Source organism: Crotalus tigris, unplaced genomic scaffold, assembly GCF_016545835.1.
Source record: "Crotalus tigris isolate CLP2741 ecotype Arizona unplaced genomic scaffold, ASM1654583v1 scf7180000017683.1919423, whole genome shotgun sequence".
NCBI classification, from domain to species: domain Eukaryota; kingdom Metazoa; phylum Chordata; class Lepidosauria; order Squamata; family Viperidae; genus Crotalus; species Crotalus tigris.
The window spans coordinates 1,809,835-1,830,146 of NW_024096563.1; the positions used below are offsets into that span (position 1 = coordinate 1,809,835).

Consider the following 20,312-nt stretch of genomic DNA (forward strand, 5'->3'; position numbering starts at 1 on the left):
TCCATCCATCCATCCATCCATCCATCCATCCTGCCCATATTCCAGAATGCCAAAAATGTACTTTAGACATTCTTGTTGAATCTCAAAGCATCTTCCTGTGACTCAGAAATATCAACCTTGTGTACCAGAAGGATGTAAACCCAGAGATATTATGAATAGATGGAGTAGGTGGGAACTGAAGAAAGTAAGTATGGAAGGTGCTAATCATTGAAGTTTAACTCAAATGAGGTGGATATGCTGGTTTAGGGAAAGCTTCATTACTTTCCCTATGCAAAGTTCTGAGAAGCCAGCATGGTTTGAAACAAAGATAATTAGAAGACTGGAGGCTAAAACATATAAAGAACAGTTGCTGTCATTGGGTATGTCTAGTTTAATGAAGAGAAGAACGAGGGGGGACATGATAGCAGTGTTCCAATTTCTCAGGGGCTGCCCCAAAGAAGAGGGAGTCAAGCTATTCTCCAAAGCATCTGAAGGCAGCACTAGAAGCAATGGATGGAAACTAATCAAGGAGAGAAGCAACCTGGAACTAAGGAGAAATTTCCTGACAATTAGAACAATTAATCAGTGGAATGGCATACTTCCAAAAGGTGTGGGTGCTCCCATCCCTGGAGGCTTTTAAGAAGAGATTGGCCAACCATTTGCCTGAAATGGTATAGGGTTTCCTGCCTGAGCAGGGGGTTGGACTAGAAAACCTCCAAGGTCCCTTCCAACTCTGTTATTCTATTATTCTAGGGTTTTTTTTCAGTCTATTGTATTCATACAATGTTCAACTCAGCCACTAAAATAAGGGGTACCACTTTCCTGAATCCCAACAAATTGGCCATCAACATGCACACAAACAACATCTACATACCATTCAAAAGTCAATCAAAAAGCCAACAAGGCAGCAAAGTGAAGTCTCACCTCAGCATTAAACTGGGTTAAGAAGAAAAACCTAACCTAAGCCAATAGTTAAGATCAACGACTGAGAGAAAAGAATTAGCACACTGGCTGAGGAATTCTGGGAGTTGAAGTCCACAAGTCGTAAAAGGGCCAAGTTTGAAGACCCTTGAATTAGATATTCAACAAACGATCATAAAATGACTCTAAGACTTTGAAGTAGAATATCTCCAAACATCCTCAAATGGGGTCACCTTGGCACCATTCAGTAGTTGACATCCTACTTTACCTTCGAAAACTTTCTGCGTTGCAATATTGTAATTTCTATTCCAGTGTAACAATCATCAATGTCCTCCTTTGGGTCATGTAAAAGCATAAAAGCCTTTTGGATTAAGATATGGTGGAATATTCAAAGAATTTTCAAAAGAAGGATAAAATTTACCCCACAACTGTTTTTGTTGGGTATTGTTTCTGATTGTAATGACAAAGAGATTATTTTAATGTTAAATTTAATTACAGCGGCAAGGTTGTTAATAGGGCAATATTGGAAGGAAGGAATCTTTGCCTACTTTGCAGGAATGGTTTTTTAAAGTTTCTTATTTAGCTGAAATGGCAAAAATTTCGGCTTATTTGAAAGATCAATCGCAAGAGAAGTATCTCTTGGTGTGGAAAAGATGGATAAATTTTATACAATATAAGTATGATGTAAGAAAATATCATTTAGCTTTTGAATAATTTATATTTAAAGTTTAAGATATTATTTAGAAGTGTAGAATAGTTTTGTTTTTGTTTTTTTTTATTATTATTATTATTTATTTTTTCTTTTCTTCTTTTTCTCTTTCTGTTTTTTATATATAATGGAGTTAAAGTATTTAATAATTTGTTTACTGAATGTAATTATACTTGTTTGAGGTATATTTGGGTTTAAAAGTTTTTTCTTATAAGTTATAGTTAACCCTGTATTCAGCTCTGGGAAGAATGGGGGAGGGTTTTGGGGTGGGTTGGGAGGGATTGGGGAAGGGGTTTTTATTGTAAAATTGTAAAAATTTATAATAAAAAATAAATAATAAAAAAGTCCTCCTTTGGACCTTCTCTAGAATAGATCTTTGTCTTCGTTCCAGCAGCCATTGAAAGAAAAGACAATTCCTAGACATCAGAAGGACATGATCTGTTCTGTGATGTTCCTAGTAATTTGCTATCTACACCTGTGCCTTTGAGATTTCTTTGTTAAAGCCCTAATGTTCTTTTTTTTGGGTGGGAGGTTAACAAAACAACAAAAAATAGCCCCTTTCATGATTAATTCTGTCTCTATGCAGTAGGAAGCACAAAGCTCTTAGCTAATGGATGCTGCTGATGAAACGGAACAGCCTAAAGAAGCATTGCCACTCCAGTGGTATTGTTCAATTTTTAATAACTGAAGGGATCTATAAATTGAATGAGGAATTGGATACGCCTGGGTGAAGACACAGCCTGACTTGATCCCTTTCCATAAAATGATTTGAACACAGCTGTGACCTAAGGTCCTGTCTATGGTTTTGCTATTATTGGGCCAAATGTTTATTAATACTTCTAACTTCCTACATCATATTCATCTTCTTTCTACAATCTAATCCTTAAAACCTTAAAACAAGGGTCCTCAACCTTGGCAAGTTCATTAGAGGGTTTTTTTTTTTCATTTTTACCCAAAAACTCCATAAGAGATGTCCAGTCATCAATAAATGTAGATGAAGTCTAAATTGACCACAGTCTTTGCATACCTGGGGTAAACCTATCAATTTGGGGCAAGGAAGGCCATCCAAACAGATGAGAAAAGTTGATTTCTGAAGGTTTAGCTTGCGATGCTCAGTAAATGCCCTTGTAGTTCAGATAAGAAGTCTCCATTGTTGTCAGATTCAACAATCTTAACAATATTCTAATACAAATAAAGCAGATGCCAATACAGACATTATTTATTTATATCCAAGAACCTAACTCCTCTTCCAAGGCTAATTACAAACACACAACATCTGTGCAAAAATGTGGCTGAATTATAGCCAGACACTTTCCTTTCACAGCGTTCCACCAAGTGCAAGTTCCATTCTCTGCATCTGCCAAACGGGGTTGTTGTTGTTGTTGTTAATTGCGAAGTCGTGTCCGACCCATTGCGACCCCATGGACAACGTTCCTCCAGGCCTTCCTGTCCTCTACCATCTTCTGGAGTCCTCTACCGTCTCCTGCTTCAGTGACTCCATCCAGCCACCTCACTCTCTGTTGTCCCCTTCTTCTCTTGCCCTCCATCTTTCCCAGCATTAGGCCCTTCTCCAGTGAGTCCTTCCTTCTCATTAGGTGGCCAAAGTACTTGAGTTTCAACTTCAGGATCTGGTCTTCTAAAGAGCAGTCAGGGTTGATCTCCTCTAGTACTGACCGGTTTGATCACCTTGCAGTCCAGGGGACTAGCAGGAGTCTTCTCCAGCACCAGAGTTCAAAGGCCTCCATTCTTTGGCGCTCAGCCTTTCTTATGGTCCAACTTTCACAGCCATACATTGCAACTGGGAAAACCATGGCCTGGACTATACGCACTTTGTTGGCAGGTGATGTCTCTGCTTTTTAGATGCTGTCTAGATTTGCCATAGCTTTCCTCCCCAGGAGCAAGCGTCTTTTAATTTCTTGGCTGCAGTCCCCATCTGAGGTGATCTTTGAGCCCAGAAAAATAAAATCTGTCACTACCTCCAAACGGGGTACCATTTTTTTTAAAAAAGACTTTGTTTAAAAATATGAGGCATCCCTGTTCAGTTCTGATCCTCTCATTATGTTGTGTCTGGAAGAAAAAGAAACCCCACAGCTACCCTATGTATATCGTATGAAATTTTATCTCAAAATATTAAGCCATCTTTTCCAGATCTTGAAAAACCATAGAATGTAATTGGAGAAGGAAGATTCCTATTACGAATTGATTACGGGTTGGCTGATGTGATTCTTGGCTGTTGTTTTCTGGTCAGTGTCCACAGTGATTACATTTTATTATGGTTGGTCACACAGCATCCGAATTTTTAGGCTAGATTTGGCATTTTTCACCATGTCTTCTATCTTTTCCAAGGGATGGGCAGCCTGAGTATTAATACCACTTTACAAGGCCTCGGTAAGGCCACACTTGGAATACTGCATCCAGTTTTGGTCACCATGATGTAAAAAAGATGTTGAGACTCTAGAAAGAGTGCAGAGAACAAAGATGATCAGGGGACTGGAGACTAAAACATATAAGGAACGGTTACTGGAATTGGGTATGTCTAGTTTAATGAAGAGAATATATCTCTTCATTATCTCCAATATCTCAGGGGCTGCCCCAAAGAAGAGGGAGTCAAGCTATTCTCCAAAGCACCAGAAGGCAGGACAAGAAGCAACGGATGGAAACTAATCAAGGAGAGAAGCAACCTAGAACTAAGGAGAAACTTCCTGACAGTGAGGACAATTAACCAGTGGAACAACCTGCCTCCAGAAGTGGTGAATGCTCCAACACTGGAGGTTTTTAAGAAGAGAGTGGACAGCCATTTGTACAAAATGGTATAGGGTTGGGGGTTGGTATAGAGCAAGGGGTTGGACTAGATGACCTCCAAGGTCCCTTCCAACATCATCATCATCATCATTATTATTATTATTATGAGGGAGGGTTCCCCTTTTGAGCTTTTTCTTCCACCCATTATGCAGTTGCAGGCTAAGCAAGCTCTTCTCTGGCCATTCTCTAGCTAGCATCTCTTTGCCCATCTCCCAAAGTGTTTTCCACCTACCATTCCACACACACACAGCTTCCTCCTCCCATTTTTCCCTACAACAACCCAACAAGGGTTGAGATAAAGCGTCTATCCCAAAGCCTAGCAATGCTCTGTGATTTAGATTAAAACTTGGCGATCCCCAAATCTTATAACCCACCAGCTTTCTGGGTACTCTAGGATTGCAATCATCCTTAGCTTACAACACAAGCCATGTTTAACAAAACCATAATTAGAAGTGGGTAGCCAAAGGAAAAAAAGGTAGATCTAGAAGAAGACGGAGAGACATGCAACAACAGCATCAAATAACAATGGTTGAGGTGACCAGAAGGGCAAGAACCAGAACTTTGAGTCTCCCTTGACATCCAAAGTGGTAAAAGAGGAGGAGGAGGAGGGGGAGGAGGAGGAGGAGGAAGGAGGAGGAGGAAGGAGAGGAGGAGGAGAAGAAAGGGGAGGAGGAGAAGGGGAGGAGGAGGAAAAGGACAGGAGAAGAAAGGAGAGGAGGAGGAGGAGGAGGAGTTTGTATCCTTGACTAGAACTTTTTCCAACAATACTTTCTAGAAAACAACCTCAGGATTGTTTTCTAGACAGCTGAGGAAATTCCCAGTGCTTCATCATGATTCTAACCTCTAACTAGACATGAGATACAGGGATGGGGTTGATTGATTAATTCAATTAATAATTCCTCTTCATATTGAAGGAACAGTCAATAAGCCATTTTCTCTCTGCTTTATTTTATTTATAAAATGTCTCCACAGCCCATCTCCCCTAAGTGAGTCTGGGGTGGTTGACAACAACTAGTTTTCAATATTTCCCTCCTGATCATCTAACAGCAGTGATCTGCATTTGAGTTCTGCACATTTCCAGAGTCAAATTCTTCTTCTTCCTTCATCCTTGTTTCCAAGCTGGCATACATGAGGATGAAAGCATTAACTCTTCCCCCCCACCACCCCTCAAAGGAGGGGGGGAATGTGGAGACCACCTGCTATTGCAAGAGACCAAGCGCTGCGGACCATCTGTTATTGAAAAAAGGGATAAATTCATGAACAAAGATAGCATTTAGAAATGAAGTTCTAAGCATTTCAAGCCAATCTATCAACCCGCATAAAGAGAAGCCGGAAAGAGGAAACAATGTTTGTCAATAGTGTTGTAAATATGCATGTGGCTTTTATGTCTCCCTCACAACAGTCATGGAATATGCAACTTGACAGTTGCAGGAATAAACAATATGGAATGGTTGGTTGCAAATTTGAGATGTTTGGACAAAGGGATGGGTTGTAATGCAATAGACATTCTATCATGGCTACGTTTGTGACCATGATGACTGATATGCAGAGATGGGCCCAGCACCAGAAGGTTGGACAAATAAGAGATTGGGCAGGAATAAATTCTCAGTATTGTCCAAATTCTAGAGAAATCAGGTCAAGATGAAGGGACAATGCCAGATGAAGTCACTGGGGACTGTGCAAGAGTAGATAAACCACGGTTTGAGCAAAGCAAAGCTGCCTTGTGTATTTATGGATCTAGATGGCCTATGCTCTTCTAGAAAGGGGATTATTCTTCTTGTATGATGTCTCTGATGAGAAAAAATTGAGCATGTGTTGAGGTGCTACAGCCACCCCGCCCACCATGTCTACTCTCCTATTGCAAACAGAGTTTCTTTACTCCTGTTTCTGAATCACATCTTGCTCTTTATGAACTTCTAGTTGTATGAACAAGGCAAGTCCCTTCAAGATCTCTCAGGAAAGGGTACAACTGGATCCTCGCCAAGCTGGAAGAGAAATCTATTTAATAAGCTCACAATAGCAGTCTAAATATTGAAAAAGGCTGCCACACAGAAGATGGAAAATAATCCTCTCTCTCCCATCACGGGGGAAGCAATGAGAAATGATATATTTAAACAGCAAGAAAAAAATGGATTTTGTTTAAGCCAGTGCATAAAACAAAGATTGGGCTGCTGGTTTTTCCAGAATCCACAGATCTAACTCTCTCATATCAGATTGAACAAAAAATCTTCCTTCTCCACAACACCTAAGTGTTGCCACCTTATGCACACAACCTTTATGATATGGATTTCACTTAAGGGATCCTTGGTACTCTCTGAACTTGCTTTATTTTCTTACAGACATTTCATTATCCAAACTAGGCAACATCATCAGCACTAGCACTGACAGTGTGACCTACTCAGATAATGAAATGTCTGCAAGACAACAAGCAAGCTGAAGGAGGGCCAAGGACCCTCATTTCAGCCCTGAGCTATAAATATTCTCCTTTATTTAGATTTCACTTATTTGGGAATTTGCATACAGGTAGTCCTTGATTTATGCCCATCCTTGAGCGTGGCCAAGAATGATCTAGAACAGGGGTGTCAAACTCGCAATGTCACAAGACGTGTTGTGACGTATTGCAACTTTTTTCCATTGCCGGCAATGGGGTGGGTGCGGTTTCGGCATGACGCATCCGGCCTGCGGGCCCTAGCAGTTTGACACCCCTGATCTAGAATGATCGCTATTTATGCCAACCAAACACAAAACTTACTGAAACAAAATAGATCAATCCTGAATACAGAAACAACTTGCAACCAGCGAAGAGGATTCTGCAAAGATCAGATGGGATGATCTGATTCCAACAGGATGGATCAAAGAAGGGAATCAGTTCAAAACCTCAAAGCAAATTAGATGGCCCTGAATTGATACTTCTCCGTGTGCTGTGTTCGAAATCCATCTGGAAAGCCAAACTGAATTTCTCCAAATTGTCCATCTGACTTGTCCATCCAGATCCAGCGACTCCGGTTTTCTGAACTGCATTGGTGATTCAGATCAGATGTTGCCCAATTCACCCCCGGCTTCACAGATAAGCTTTATATCGCTGCTAATACCAGGCACAGATGGGGAGGTTTAATTTACAGTGCAAGGAACTCCAATGCACAATATTGACACAGTCCCATGTAGCACACAGTAATTAATGACAAAATCCCCCCTGCGCCATAAACTGCTGCTTCATGCTGAAAAGATGAAAATGTTCTGTCTTTTTTTCCCCCTCTGTGTGAGCAGGCGGCTGGGAAATTTCACAATGACTGGGTCGTAACAAGGCTGCAACAACTGGCATCGGGGAGGGAAACTGAGGCCCAGCCAATGAAAGCAAGAAATTGGGCAGAGAGATTAGGAGTTAGGTCTAAGGTAGAGAAATATCTCTCTAACTGTAGGCAGACAGAGCTGTGGAGGCAGAATTAAGCGAGTCATCAGCTCAGAGTCATTATGTTCCCATAAACGGTTCAATTCTATCCCCTCTTGAATTCCGTTGGCCTTTATCTGGTTGTCCAGATTCTTGTGTAGAGGCCTGAGCAATACATTTTCTGAACTGCAGCTTAATGTAATAATCCCGATCCTTTGCCCCTGACACCAACTATGGATTGCTGCTAAGAACAAGTCAGCCAAAGGGAAGGAACTTGCCTACACAACTGAGTCAAAATATTTGTCCAGATCACTATTTTGCTACAGGAACACCACTCCAAACTACATCAAGTCATAACTGTCTGGGGCAAGGGTAGGCAACCTTGGCTCTTTTATGACTCGTGGACTTCAATTCTCAGCATGGCTGGCTCAGGAATTCTGGAAATTGAAGTCCACGAGTCATAAAAGAGCCAAGGTTGCCTACCCCTGGTCTGGGGGATTTTGGGAGTTGGTCCACTCACCATAGAGTTGTTGAGGTTGGGAAACATGGGGTCTTTTTGTATGGGAATCCAGAAGACCTTTTACTGAACCACGTGTCCTTCCTGATTACAATTGAGCCCAATCTTTCTGTTGTTAAGTGAGACATTTGTTAAGTAAGGTTTTTCCTCTTTTATGACTTTTCCTGATAAGTGAACTACTGCAGGTGTTAAGTTAGTAACCTGGTTGTTAAGTGAATCTGGATTCCCTATTGATTTTGCGTGTTTGAAGGTCGCAAAAGGGGATCACACATGACCTTGGGATAAGGCAACCGTCATAACTATGAGTCAGTTGCCAAGCATCTGAATTTTGATCACACGATCATGGGGATTCTGTAAAAGTTGCATCTATGAAAAGCGATCATAAGCCATGTTTTTTCAGTGCCTTTGTAACTTTGAACGGTCACTAAATGAAGTGTTGTAAATCAAGGACTACCTATATAATATCCAAAGAGGTCATACAAAGTTGCTTCTCCCTGTATTCACAAAGGCTGAGGATGAATTTAAAGATCAAACTCTTAATTTAATGGGCAAACGTGAATTTTATCCTCTGCTGTGTCCCACTTGTGAATCAGCTACGATAAAAATCCAACTGTCTAAGGGCGTCAGTTCCATTTTATAAAGTTACGTAGCAAAAAAAAGGGGGGGGGGGAAACCACCTTTGACTAATGGCAGCAGGTTAGGATTTTCATAGCATCATCTGCTGTTTCGCCACAAACCTGGCCTATAAATTATTTGGCCGTTTTATGATTAAGCCAGTCACAAATAGGAAGATTTAATGTTATTACAGAAGAGAGAATTAATGGCGTTATTAGAAGCATAAATCTGAAATGAAGACTCCATTTCTTCTCTCTGTCATTTTCAAAGGCATTCTTTTCCCAGCTGGATGGGGCTTTCTGAAAATTCAGAAGAGGTTCATGGGTCATCATGCCCATCATAAACCAAGTTAAGGAGAAGAAATTGTGGGTCTGGTTGAAATCCAGTCGTTAGAACAAATGTTTTCCAACTGACCAGCAATGCATCTCATGGTGGACGTCCACACATCAGAATTCTGGTAGACATTTTCTCTGACCGTGGCTCCTGTCCACGTACTATGTAGAGATGGGCTGTCCCTGTGTTTGGATGCAGCACTCAGTCATCAAGAGTAACAGGGAGATAATGAGGTCTCCTACATCTATTCCTGAGAAGATCTAGTCTCCTGTCATGGACATATTTGAACTCAAGAATCTAATTTCAAGCATCTGGAGAACTTCCCATTATTTAAGATGAAACTAACATCCCAGTGCTTGAAGGATAGATCTCTCTTGTTGCTACACCAATAGGCACTTGAGAAACGAGCACCAAATTATAATTTCCCATCTTCTTCCTTAATTGAGCTTCTCACCTTTCTGCCCACAGTGATACAGGCAACGAATTTAATTTCATTGTCACTCAGTATGTTAATATAGAGTAGTATCTCGGTGCTCATTGTTAATTGGTTCCGGGAGATGCAATGAGCATCAAAAATGATGCGAACCAAACACATTTTTCCCATAAGGAATAATGGAGTGAGTCCCAAAGCAACCGACAGCGACAAGTTCTAGCTTGTGCATTGAGTACCGAACAAATGATGAGTACCTGGGACAAATGTCTCATGGTAAAATGCATTCAGTTCCAAATTTGATGGGTTTCAAAGCAGTGGAGTACCAAGGTACCATTGTAAATTAAACTAAATCAAATTTAGTTTTTGCCTGGCTTACCCATTTTTCTTGGGTTTGGTACCCTGAGAAGCCATTTGGTGTTTGTAGAAATGGAAAAAAGGGGGGGAGGGGGTTTCTCCCCCAATTTAGATTTGTAAAGCGTTAAGAAAACCTGATTGGTCACGAATAAATCTTTTTGCTATAAACAGCAAAGAAAGTGCATATTAATGGATTTCATTACTCCCCAAAACTCCCACTTGTTGCGGTAAATGGAAATCCAGCTGGAATTAAAATGCGTGAAACTTAGGCTATCAATCAGCTTATTAAACAAAGAATCTGCCATGTTACTTTTTCCGTCATTGTTCACGTGTGTTGTGAGTTATACCTTTGTAAATAAATTATTAGGATATATAACTCTGCCTTCTTCTTTCATCCTACCAAACTTCAGTGAAGTTTATGCATTCATCAAGGATTATAGCAGGACCTCATTAGCGTAAATTAATATAGAGCTTAGCAGGTACTTGTTTATTAGCTAAATGTTTGTTATAAATTACATTGCTGGTCCTTTAAGTTCTAATTCCCATCAGATTTACATTTCAGCTGTTCAGTGAAGAATTTACCTGCATTGTTATAGCTACTAATCGTCCCTTGAGTAATTGGGAGCTATGACCATCATTAAGGTAGTAGGGTTAGGATTAGGTCAACATGAACTCAGAGAGCAAAATGGACATCACCAAAAATCTCGGAGTTCCTGAGTATGATTAGGAGGGCACTGACTTTTCTAGCCTGCCCTATCTATGTTTCCTGGTAAAATACATGGGGAAATCCCATTGGAGGAAAATTCCACTTAGACAAAAAACACTTAGACAAAAAACAATGGAACTCAATTTAAAAAGTGCACACCCCAAAAAGTTCAGAACAACATTTGCTTATTCACAAAGTTATTGTATGTTTTTTAAAAATACATACATACATACGTACGTACGTACGTACATATTGTCAGTGTATCTCAATCTCTGTGACTTTAAGATGGGTGGACTTCAACTCCCAGAATTCCTCTGCCACTAAAAATAGCATACAACAGATTCAGGCTTGCAACATTTTGAATGGGTAGAGCATTGGATGCAGCTAAATAATATGGAAATTGTTGTGGCGTGGACATGGACCAGGTGCGGAGGTGTTCTCACATCCTTACCCATCATTAATATCTATGGTTAAAGAGTTAGTTGTGTTTATACAACATATTACATTTGGCCAGTATTATTCCTCTTTTCACGTTTAGTGTCTTAGCCTTTTGTGCAAACTCGGCTTGTTTGGTTCTTTTAAGGTTCACTGTGTTGTTCAAACCCTGATAATGGTTAATTCAGTATCCAGGTTAATTGTGTTGTCTGAATGTTCCCACAGACCTTAAAAACTAGCCACATCTTTCTTGCTCTTGAAAAAAACCGAAGCCAGATCTTCTGAGTAATCAAAAGGATAATTACCAAAGTTGGTAATATATATAAATCAAAAGGTGCTCAAGAAGGAAACAAAAGGAGTTATTTCGATGTAAAATGGTACTGCTCTGCTGGGAACATCCTTCTTTAGCAAGATTCTGATTTTCTGAAGGCAACAGAGCAGAAAACCCAGTAATGAAGGTGTGTGAAGAAAAGAAAATGTAAAGTTCCCAGTGGAAAACTTCAAATTATAGTTTATTACGTGAAAAAAATGTGCTTAGTTACAAATGCAACTCCTTGCAAACTCCCCACTGAGGAAAGATTGCATAATACAGCATTGTGATTGTGGTTTCCAGGCACCTACTGTGTACAAAAGTAAGCTAGTTGAGTTAGGGAGACCTAAAAGCCCCTTTCTGCCTTCTCCCAGGGCAGGCTCACACTGGTTGACAGCAGGTTTCCCAACCTTGGTAGCTTTGCAGTTTGTGAATCACGTGGTCCATTGTTTCTCAACTTGGTCACTTGAAGAAGAGGGTGGACTTCAACTCCCAGAATTCCCCAGCCAGTCATGCTGGCTGGTGACTTCTGGGAACTGAAGTCCACCCATCTTAAAATGGCCAACGTCCAGCTTCCCCCATTGACTTTTCTGGTTAGCAGCTGGCTGGGAAGATCATAAATTGTGATCACATGACCCTGGGATGTTGGTTTACATCACGGGTGTCAAACTCGATTGCGTCACGTGACAGATCGTGATGGATCGCAATGTTTCTTGCCTTTGCAGAGCTGGGTGGGTTGGCCTGTGCGTGACGCATCTGGCCCATGGGCAGCCAGTTTGACACCCCTGATTTACATGTTGGTTACCAAATTTTGACCATATTACTGTGGGGAAACTGTGACGTAAGTTTTGTAAGTCTAAGGACTGACCATTAAACAAGTGGTTGTAAGTCAAGGACTATCTAAGAGTTGTGGTGGCGCAGTGGTTAGAATGCACTATTGCAGGCTGACTCTGCCCACAGCCAGCAGTTCGATCCTGACCAGCTCAAGGTTGACTCAGCCTTCCATCCTTCTGAAGTGGGTAAAATGAGAACCCAGATTGTTGGGGGAAAATATGCTGACTCTGTAAACCGCTTAGAGAGGGCTGTAAAAGCAACGTGAAGCAGTATATAAATCTAAGTGTCATTGCTAAGGAGCAGCTACAAAGAAGAGGGAGTCAAGCTATTCTCCAAAGCACCAGAAGACAGGACAAGAAGTAATGGACAGAAACTAATTAAGGAGAGAAGCAACCTGGAACTAAAGAGAAATTTCCTGACAGTGAGAACAATTAACCAGTGGGACGGTTTGCCTCCAGAAGTTGTGGGGGTTCGATCACTGGAGGTTATCAAGAAGAGACTGGACAATCATTTGTCTGCAATGGGTTTAGGGTCTGCTACATGAGTAGGGGGTTGGACTAGAAGACCTCCAAAGTCCCTTCCAACTCTGTTAGTCTGATTTTTTTTTGCAGCCATTTCAGTTAAGATCAGGCTTGTCAACACTCCCTAAAAACACGTCCCTGGGTTTTGCTTCATTAATCTCTGTGCAGAGTGCCTCTCTCCTTCTCCATGTTCCCCTCTAAATATCCTTCTTTCTTTCACCTTATTATCCTTGTCAGCTTCTCCCGTACCTTATTTTTTTTCTGCAAAGGTAGCTCAGCAGCCATGGCCGGATCTGCAACTGGCTGATCCAAAATAATTCCTGCCTGCTTTGCAAGAGAGGAAGGGGCACCCTAGGGGAAAAAAAAAGGTTTGTATTGCCAGATTCGCCAGCTAAAGCAAATGATTCCAAAAGGACTAGGGCAATGTGATTTAGAAGTTAATTTGTTAATGGTTGGTCTAGACTCTAGATAAATCACAGCACCCAAGAGGCAAAGCTTGCAAAGGGTTTAACAAGGTAGCCATGGGATTTTATTTAAAAACCATTCATCTGGAAGGCCTAGAGATAATTCTTGGGGGAAACAATGCTGATTATTTTTTTTTAAAAAAAAGAGGAATTGTCAAGATCTGGTGTTTCTGGAAATCAAGGCTTGGATTACAATAAATTGCATTCCGGTACCTGATCCAGAAAGTAGAGCACAACGGTCAAGCAAAGGAAATCTTGATGTCCCCTTAGCATATTTAGGATGCCACCAAAGGCTGATTTCCAGAACGGGATGAAAAGGAGATGAAGCTTTATGAAACAGGGCAGAGTTGCAAGCCAGCACTACAACTCCCTCTATCATAGCAGGCCCCAGTTTATTGTCTGGGAGGCCTGAATCAACACCTTTGAAACACCATTCTGCTCACTCCAACCCACAAGCTGGAGAGAAGTGTTGAAACTTCTTTGGGAAATGAGAGGCATTTACTCTCTCTCCAGGAGCCGTAGTGAACCAAATCAAGAAATTGCCTCTTTAGCTGAAGTGAAAAATCACTGCACAGGAGGCTTCAGAAATGAAGAGTCCAGGCGACACGGAGAGTTGAACTATCATGCACTCCGAGGGAAATTATCTGGGGAAAGATGACAACCTGGGAAGAAAAACCAGCCCAGGGCGGCAATGCATTTTCAATGAGGCAATGTTGTGTGTGTTTTTTTTGCGAGGTGCAAAGCCATCAGAGAACAACATCTGCCTCTCCCAGGTCCTTGGGAAGGACCAGATAGATGGACAAAAATGCCAAATCCAATCTAAACATCCGGCTGACTGTGAGACTGACTATAAATAATAAGAGAGCTGGGGGGGGGGGGGAATCAACCAATAAGAACAACAGAACACAAACAGAACTTTGTGTTCAGACAGGTGCCGCTTTCAAAAAACACCTTGCTGATGATCTGCACCTCATCCAGAAGACGCCAACATGTCATCTCCTTCCCCATCTCTACCCCCTTGACTGCTGGAAACCTCCAGTTTCTTTTTAAAAAAAAAAATTATTCAAATACAAATAATACAAACATAATACATGTAAGTCTATTAGACTTATATGAAACCTCCAGTTTCTGACTGCGGGTGGAAAATAAGGGGAGAAAACGTAGTGTTTATTTTGAGAAATCTGCGAGGGTTTTATTAAAATGAAGTCTAGGAGATCAGAAAAATGGAGTATCAAGAGAGCTGAACCGGCTGCAACGATTCAAGTCTACCCACCTCATTTAAGCCTTGTTAAGAATCTCAAAAGGCGGAGAGAAATTGGTTTGGCAAAGGCAGTGCTTGCCTTGCAGAAAGAGATCCCAGAGGTGTTCAGGGGAGGGGGAGGAAACTAAGCCATGCAAGTTGATCTCAAATACACACACAAACACACACACACACACACATACAAACACACACACACATTAGAAATTCTTGCAGCATCTCTGCCTCTGAATGGGCTTGAAAGAGTCCACCAGGCCTGATTTGTTTAGTGATTGAAATATCACTAAACAGGCTTCCCTTGGCTCTATCCAATCCAGATTAGGAATGGACCGTGCTGGCTTTCTGACTTTTCAATAAACCAGTCCCAATTTGCAGATCGGAAATAAATAAAATTTAAATGCATTTCGAGGGAGGGAGGGAGGGAGGGAGGGAGGGAGGGAGGGAGGAAGGAAGGAAGGTAGGTAGGAAGGAAATGCATTCTGAAATATACATTCAAATGTTCTCCCAAAGATGCTTTTTCCAAAAGGCAACAGGACTTTGTTTTTTTTTTTCCTTTGAAAACATTTTGCTTCTCATCCAAGAAGCTTCTTCAGTTCTAATTGTTCTAACTTCAGTTCTAAGTGTTGAACTGAAATGAAGAAGCTTCTTGGAGGAGAAGTGAAACATTTTCAAGGAAAAAAACCCAAGAAAGTCCAGTGGCCTTTTGGAAAAGCACCTTTGGGACAACCATGACCTGGATGACTGAGAATCTCTAGAGACATCCAAATGTTGGTTTGGCATGTGGGTGTGCAAATTTAATTCAAACGTATTTGGCAAAGCTAGCAGGACAAATGAAAAGTAAGTACTCCGCAAACAGGAAGGCAATAACAAGGATGATTTCTCCAAGGAAAGGGATGTTTGGGTTCCTAATGAAATTGTTCCCTTCTTTTGAAGCAGAACCCTATTTTCATCCCCCACTAGCCAACCCAATTGTAATTGATCCAAATAGGGCGGATTCTGAGAAATCAACACGTGATCTTCAAATCTCTTAAGGTGGTGAGTGGTGAGCTTTCTGCAAGACCCATTGACAAATGCCTTGCTGAACAGGCCACACCAAAGTACCAAGAGTTGGCCAAAATGACAATGAGGAGGCTTCTTTGTGCAAAGCCCACAGTGAAATGCAGAAGTGATTCCTACTTCTTCAACCATTGCCCAACCCTATAGTTGAATTTTAACCTGTACTAAGGGTTCACACAGTCACACAGTCACACAGTCCAAATACCTAGGTATCATTTCAACCGACTCTTCCTGATCTACCACCATTCAATCAACCTACACTTTCTATCCAGTGCACACGTGAAATCCTTATTTCATAATCTAGGGTGGCAGCATACCCTTTGCACGATCAACTTCTCATCCAGACCGAGCAGAAGACACATTGGGAAGAAAACCATCCAATCATCTAGGGAGGAGCAATGGATACCCATCGAATTAGGAAAATTTCTACACCCCAGCCTTCTCTTCCTTCAAAGAAAGTTGATGATGCAATGGATTCCAATAAAACAGATCTGCCATTATTTTTCATTTGAACTTTCCATTTTTAAACATTTTTTTTTTTTTTGCATACATGGGTTTGGTGAACCAACCAAACCTTCACGCTTGACCCCCAACTTTACACAATTACATCTGAGTTTCTCAGATTTTGGCTGGCATCACAACTCATCCAGCATGAAGAGTTAGACGTTACTTTGTTTTCTTTTCTTAAAGAAAGATCTTAGGAAGCAGAAAGCAATGAGCCTTAAAAAAAATAACTAGGCTCTTTATGAACCTTGGCCTTCGCTTGTTGTTGAGCGGAGCCTCAGTGAGTAAATTCCTACCTTAGTAGAATCCCAGGAACTTGGAAGTTGCCCCCAAAAATTAGAGATGGCCCAAAATTACAGACTTTCCTTTCCACAAAACGTTGAACTGATGGAGACTAATAAGGTCTCTCGTGAAAAAATAGGTTCAGGAGAAGTGCTGGTTTTGGGAAAAGCACATTTATTCCCTTGTGAGGCAAGTCACAGGAATCGCTTTGGAGCTCCAGGTGCTAGAAACTGGAAAGAGAGAGAAAAAAGAGAAAAAAATTAAAAGAGGAACCAAGAACTTGCTAATTAACTACTATAGACTTAACCAAAAACCATATATACAAAATTATCTTTTCATGCTACAGAAAAGAGGGGTGTTCTATGCAATGTTCTCAAATGTGAGCAAATAAGGAAGGGCAACTAAGATTCCTGGAGGAGAAAGAAGCCGTCTTAAATCTAATCAAGGTTAAATTGCAAATAAACCATGAAATAGAGGTGTTTGCAATCCTTTGTTGCCTTGCTTTTTCATATCACATAATAACTAAGATAATTAGAGCTCTTGGGCAGTTACAGAAATGATAGCTGATCAATCAACTGATAAAAGAAAATCAATTTAGTCTGCAGAGAAGGACGCATAAGGGGGGGGAACATGGTTTGAGCAGGAAAAAGGTCACTCCAACTTTGCAGATTGCACAGACATTTCCCAAATTTACTTCACGTCAGGAGCCAAAGACCAGGTCTGCACGTGAAGATTCAATTAAGCTGATTTATTGCCAAAAGCCTACATACAGGAATCTTCTCAGATAATGGTGGGCACCTGGTTAGCATTTGATAAGGGTCAACGGCACTCAAGGAAGGCTGGATTTAGTCCTTTTGTGCGTACGTAGGGATTCTAGGCCAGGGGTAGGCAACCTCGGCTCTTTTATGACTCATGGACTTCAACTCATGAGTCATAAAACAGCCGAGGTTGCCTACCCCTGTTCTAGGCGGATTCCTCTTCTGACTCCAATCCCGGGTTCTGCCACTCCTTCTCCTACATCTTGGATGCTACAGTCTGAAGCTCTATTGACACGCTCAGCCCACTTCTACAGCTCTTCCAATGCCCTCACAGAAAGTTGAGGACACAGTTTCCCAATGGTTTGGAAATAATAAGAATCTGTAAAGTTGGTTTCATTGATTGATTGATTGACTGACTGATAACCGACTGACTGACTGACTGACTGATTGATTGGATTTAGAAAGTTGCCCAACTCTATAAGACCCTTTAAGTCTTGTAAATAAAATCAGTTATTTTGGCTTCTAAAAATATCCATGTTGTTACTTAGCAATTGTTAATAGGTGTATACAGTACAAGGCATCCATTAAAGACTTCAGTGGAAATAAATTGGAGGAATTAGATATTTCATCTTATCTGGGCTGCTTTAAATGCATCACATACATACATACACACATGCATACATAAACACACAAACATCCACTGTTGCATGGAAAACTACACATGATGAAGCTTTTTAGAAGCTCAGTATGTGAAGTATACATTATCTACACATCTCTCTGTACAAGAGAACATACCAACCAGGAGCAGACACAAAATTTCCAGCATTTTTCAAAACATGCAAGGAAATTGCCAAAATAGATGAAAACATGCAGTTCCTTAGACAAGTGGAAAATAGCTGGATGTAGTTGATTCCAGGATCTAGCTAGCTTTGTCCTTAGGGGAAAAATAATCCCAGAGTTTTGACCGGAGGCCCAAAGCTTGATCACTGAACTGCCCATAGCATTCTCTCATTGGCAGAAAAATTTAGCCCCAAACCACAGACCTCCTACTTAGGGCTTAGAAAAGAGTTGGAACGGACCTTGGTGGTCTTCTGGTCCAAGCCCCTGCTTAAGCAGGAGATTCTACACCATTCCAGACAACCCAATGCCTGCAAGCCAACGTCATTCTGTTGACAATTGTGATGGGAGCAGACAACATGAAATTGAATGCAAGTTTATCAGCCAAACTGCTGAACAACTAGGACCAAAAAAAAAAAAAATAATTTGGAGAGTGGCCCAGCAGAATAAACAGAAACAGAGGATGGCACACAGGTTATGACTCCTACGATGCAAGGGGGTCATTCTGCAGTGGCTGTCGGAAGAGGGTTTTTCGTAGATAAAACTCTCCCAGCTAAAGGTCTGGGAGATAGCATTATAGGTCACCTTTGTTTCAAAAGGTCAGCCTTGGACCTTTAATTCAGTGTGAGATAAAATGCCAAATAACTGGTTGCCAGAACAACGGAAGAAATGAATGCCACGCAATGGCATGAATGAAGATAGGATTTGACCCATCCCTCATGATGCCAGAGGAAATGAAGATGTTTAGGAGAAGCATTTCTGAATCCAGGTGGAGATTTATACTGGGTTCCTCCATTGCACAAAGCTGATTTTCCTTAACTGTTGCTTCTTAAATAAACCACAATTGATTGGGCTAACAGGATACCAAGACCACTCAAGTACACGCTGGCTTCATTGACTGCACACAGCCAATCGCAGAGTTCAGCCTAGCCTTTCCAGAGATTTAGGGATACATAATATGGCTCTAAGGGACCATAACCAACTTCTGATTCCATATTAGCTGTTCACCATCTAATTGCTCTAGTCTTTTCTTACCTGCTAGGCCAAGAAAACAAGAGATGGCCATGGTTAAGTACAGATTGTTGTCCTCTATTGGCAAGTGGGGAAGGCAGGGGAGGGGAAGGGATGGGAGTGGAGGGGAGGAGAGGACTTCTAATGGGAGCAGAGCAGATGCTTTCTATAAAAGCATCTCAGAAAGATTTGTCTCCCAATACTTGGTCTCCGTTGAATTGTCCCTAGTCCTATGAAAAGTTGAGAAATTCATTCAGTCCCATTTCTCTTTCTTCTTTGTTAAATAACAGCCCATCAGCATTAGCTAATTTCTCCATAAACCCAGCACGACAGAGACAACCAGCAAAGCCTATCAGCACAAACATTGCAACTTACATCAAGTCTTGGTCATCCCAGAGGACCAAGGGCCAGTCCGATTTATTGAACAGACCCAGCTGACAAACATTGTCAAGCCTTGGAAGCAACTGCCACAAGTCCACTGAAATGCCGAGCCTGCAATCTCATTCCCTTTATTTCTTGGCAGGCTGCAGGGCCATCTTATTATGGAAACCCCAGCTCCAGTCCAAGCATACCACCTTGATTGCTTCTCGGTGCCCTGGATACAGCAAAGCAAGCCATTGGCCCTGGAGATCTTTGCCGCTTTTTTCTCTCTCTCTCTCTCTCTTTGCAGCCAGAGCAAAGCTCGCTTTATATTAATGGACCAGATCACTCCAGCCTTGAGCTTTGTCACAACTATGCTCTGTCAGAAATCACATCCCTGGCCCCCTGCCACCATTGTGTGGGGAATGAGGCTATTTATAATCATTCTGCAAGACATCGTTCCTCATGTCCCTGCCTTCACTTTGCCGGGGTGTTGCCAAGAAGCAGGTTCCCTGCTAGCAATCTGAAATCCTTCACTTCCAATGACAACTTGGCATTAAGAATCAAGACTTTTGCAGATGTAAAGGCAGGGGAGGTCCTTTCCTTTCCTTTCTTTCTTTCTTTCTTTCTTTCTTTCTTTCTTTCTTTCTTTCTTTTTTTGAAAAATGCACAAGGCTTACGATGCCATTCAAAACTCCCCGGAATGTGCAAAAACACTCAACCTTAAGCCTTCCTCTTGTACAAAGTGCACGGTTCATAAATAGACAAGTTTGAGGGGATTCAAGAACATGGTGAAAAATAGAGTGTTATTTTATGCATTTGCTTAGTAGGATGTGATGTTCAGTTTTCTCACATTGTGGCCCAGGGTTAAGAAGCAGCGTAAAAGACCCGCCAGGAAGGAATCAAAAGATGCATCGAGGAAAGT

The 20,312-nt window shown here is 41.3% G+C and overlaps 1 protein-coding gene across 3 annotated transcripts in view; it reads right to left on the bottom strand.

Moving 5' to 3' along the window:
- LINGO1 (leucine rich repeat and Ig domain containing 1) overlaps nt 1–20,312 on the bottom strand; it is a 272,719-nt gene that overhangs the window by 225,358 nt on the left and 27,049 nt on the right. For 2 of the 3 annotated variants that reach the window (XR_005556070.1, XM_039337635.1), the window contains exon 2: nt 16,436–16,651. The gene's annotated coding sequence lies outside the window, so the exon portion shown is untranslated. Of the gene's footprint in view, nt 1–13,106; nt 13,189–16,435; nt 16,652–20,312 lie in introns of those variants that run through there. The other variant, XM_039337636.1, reaches the window with a different exon arrangement.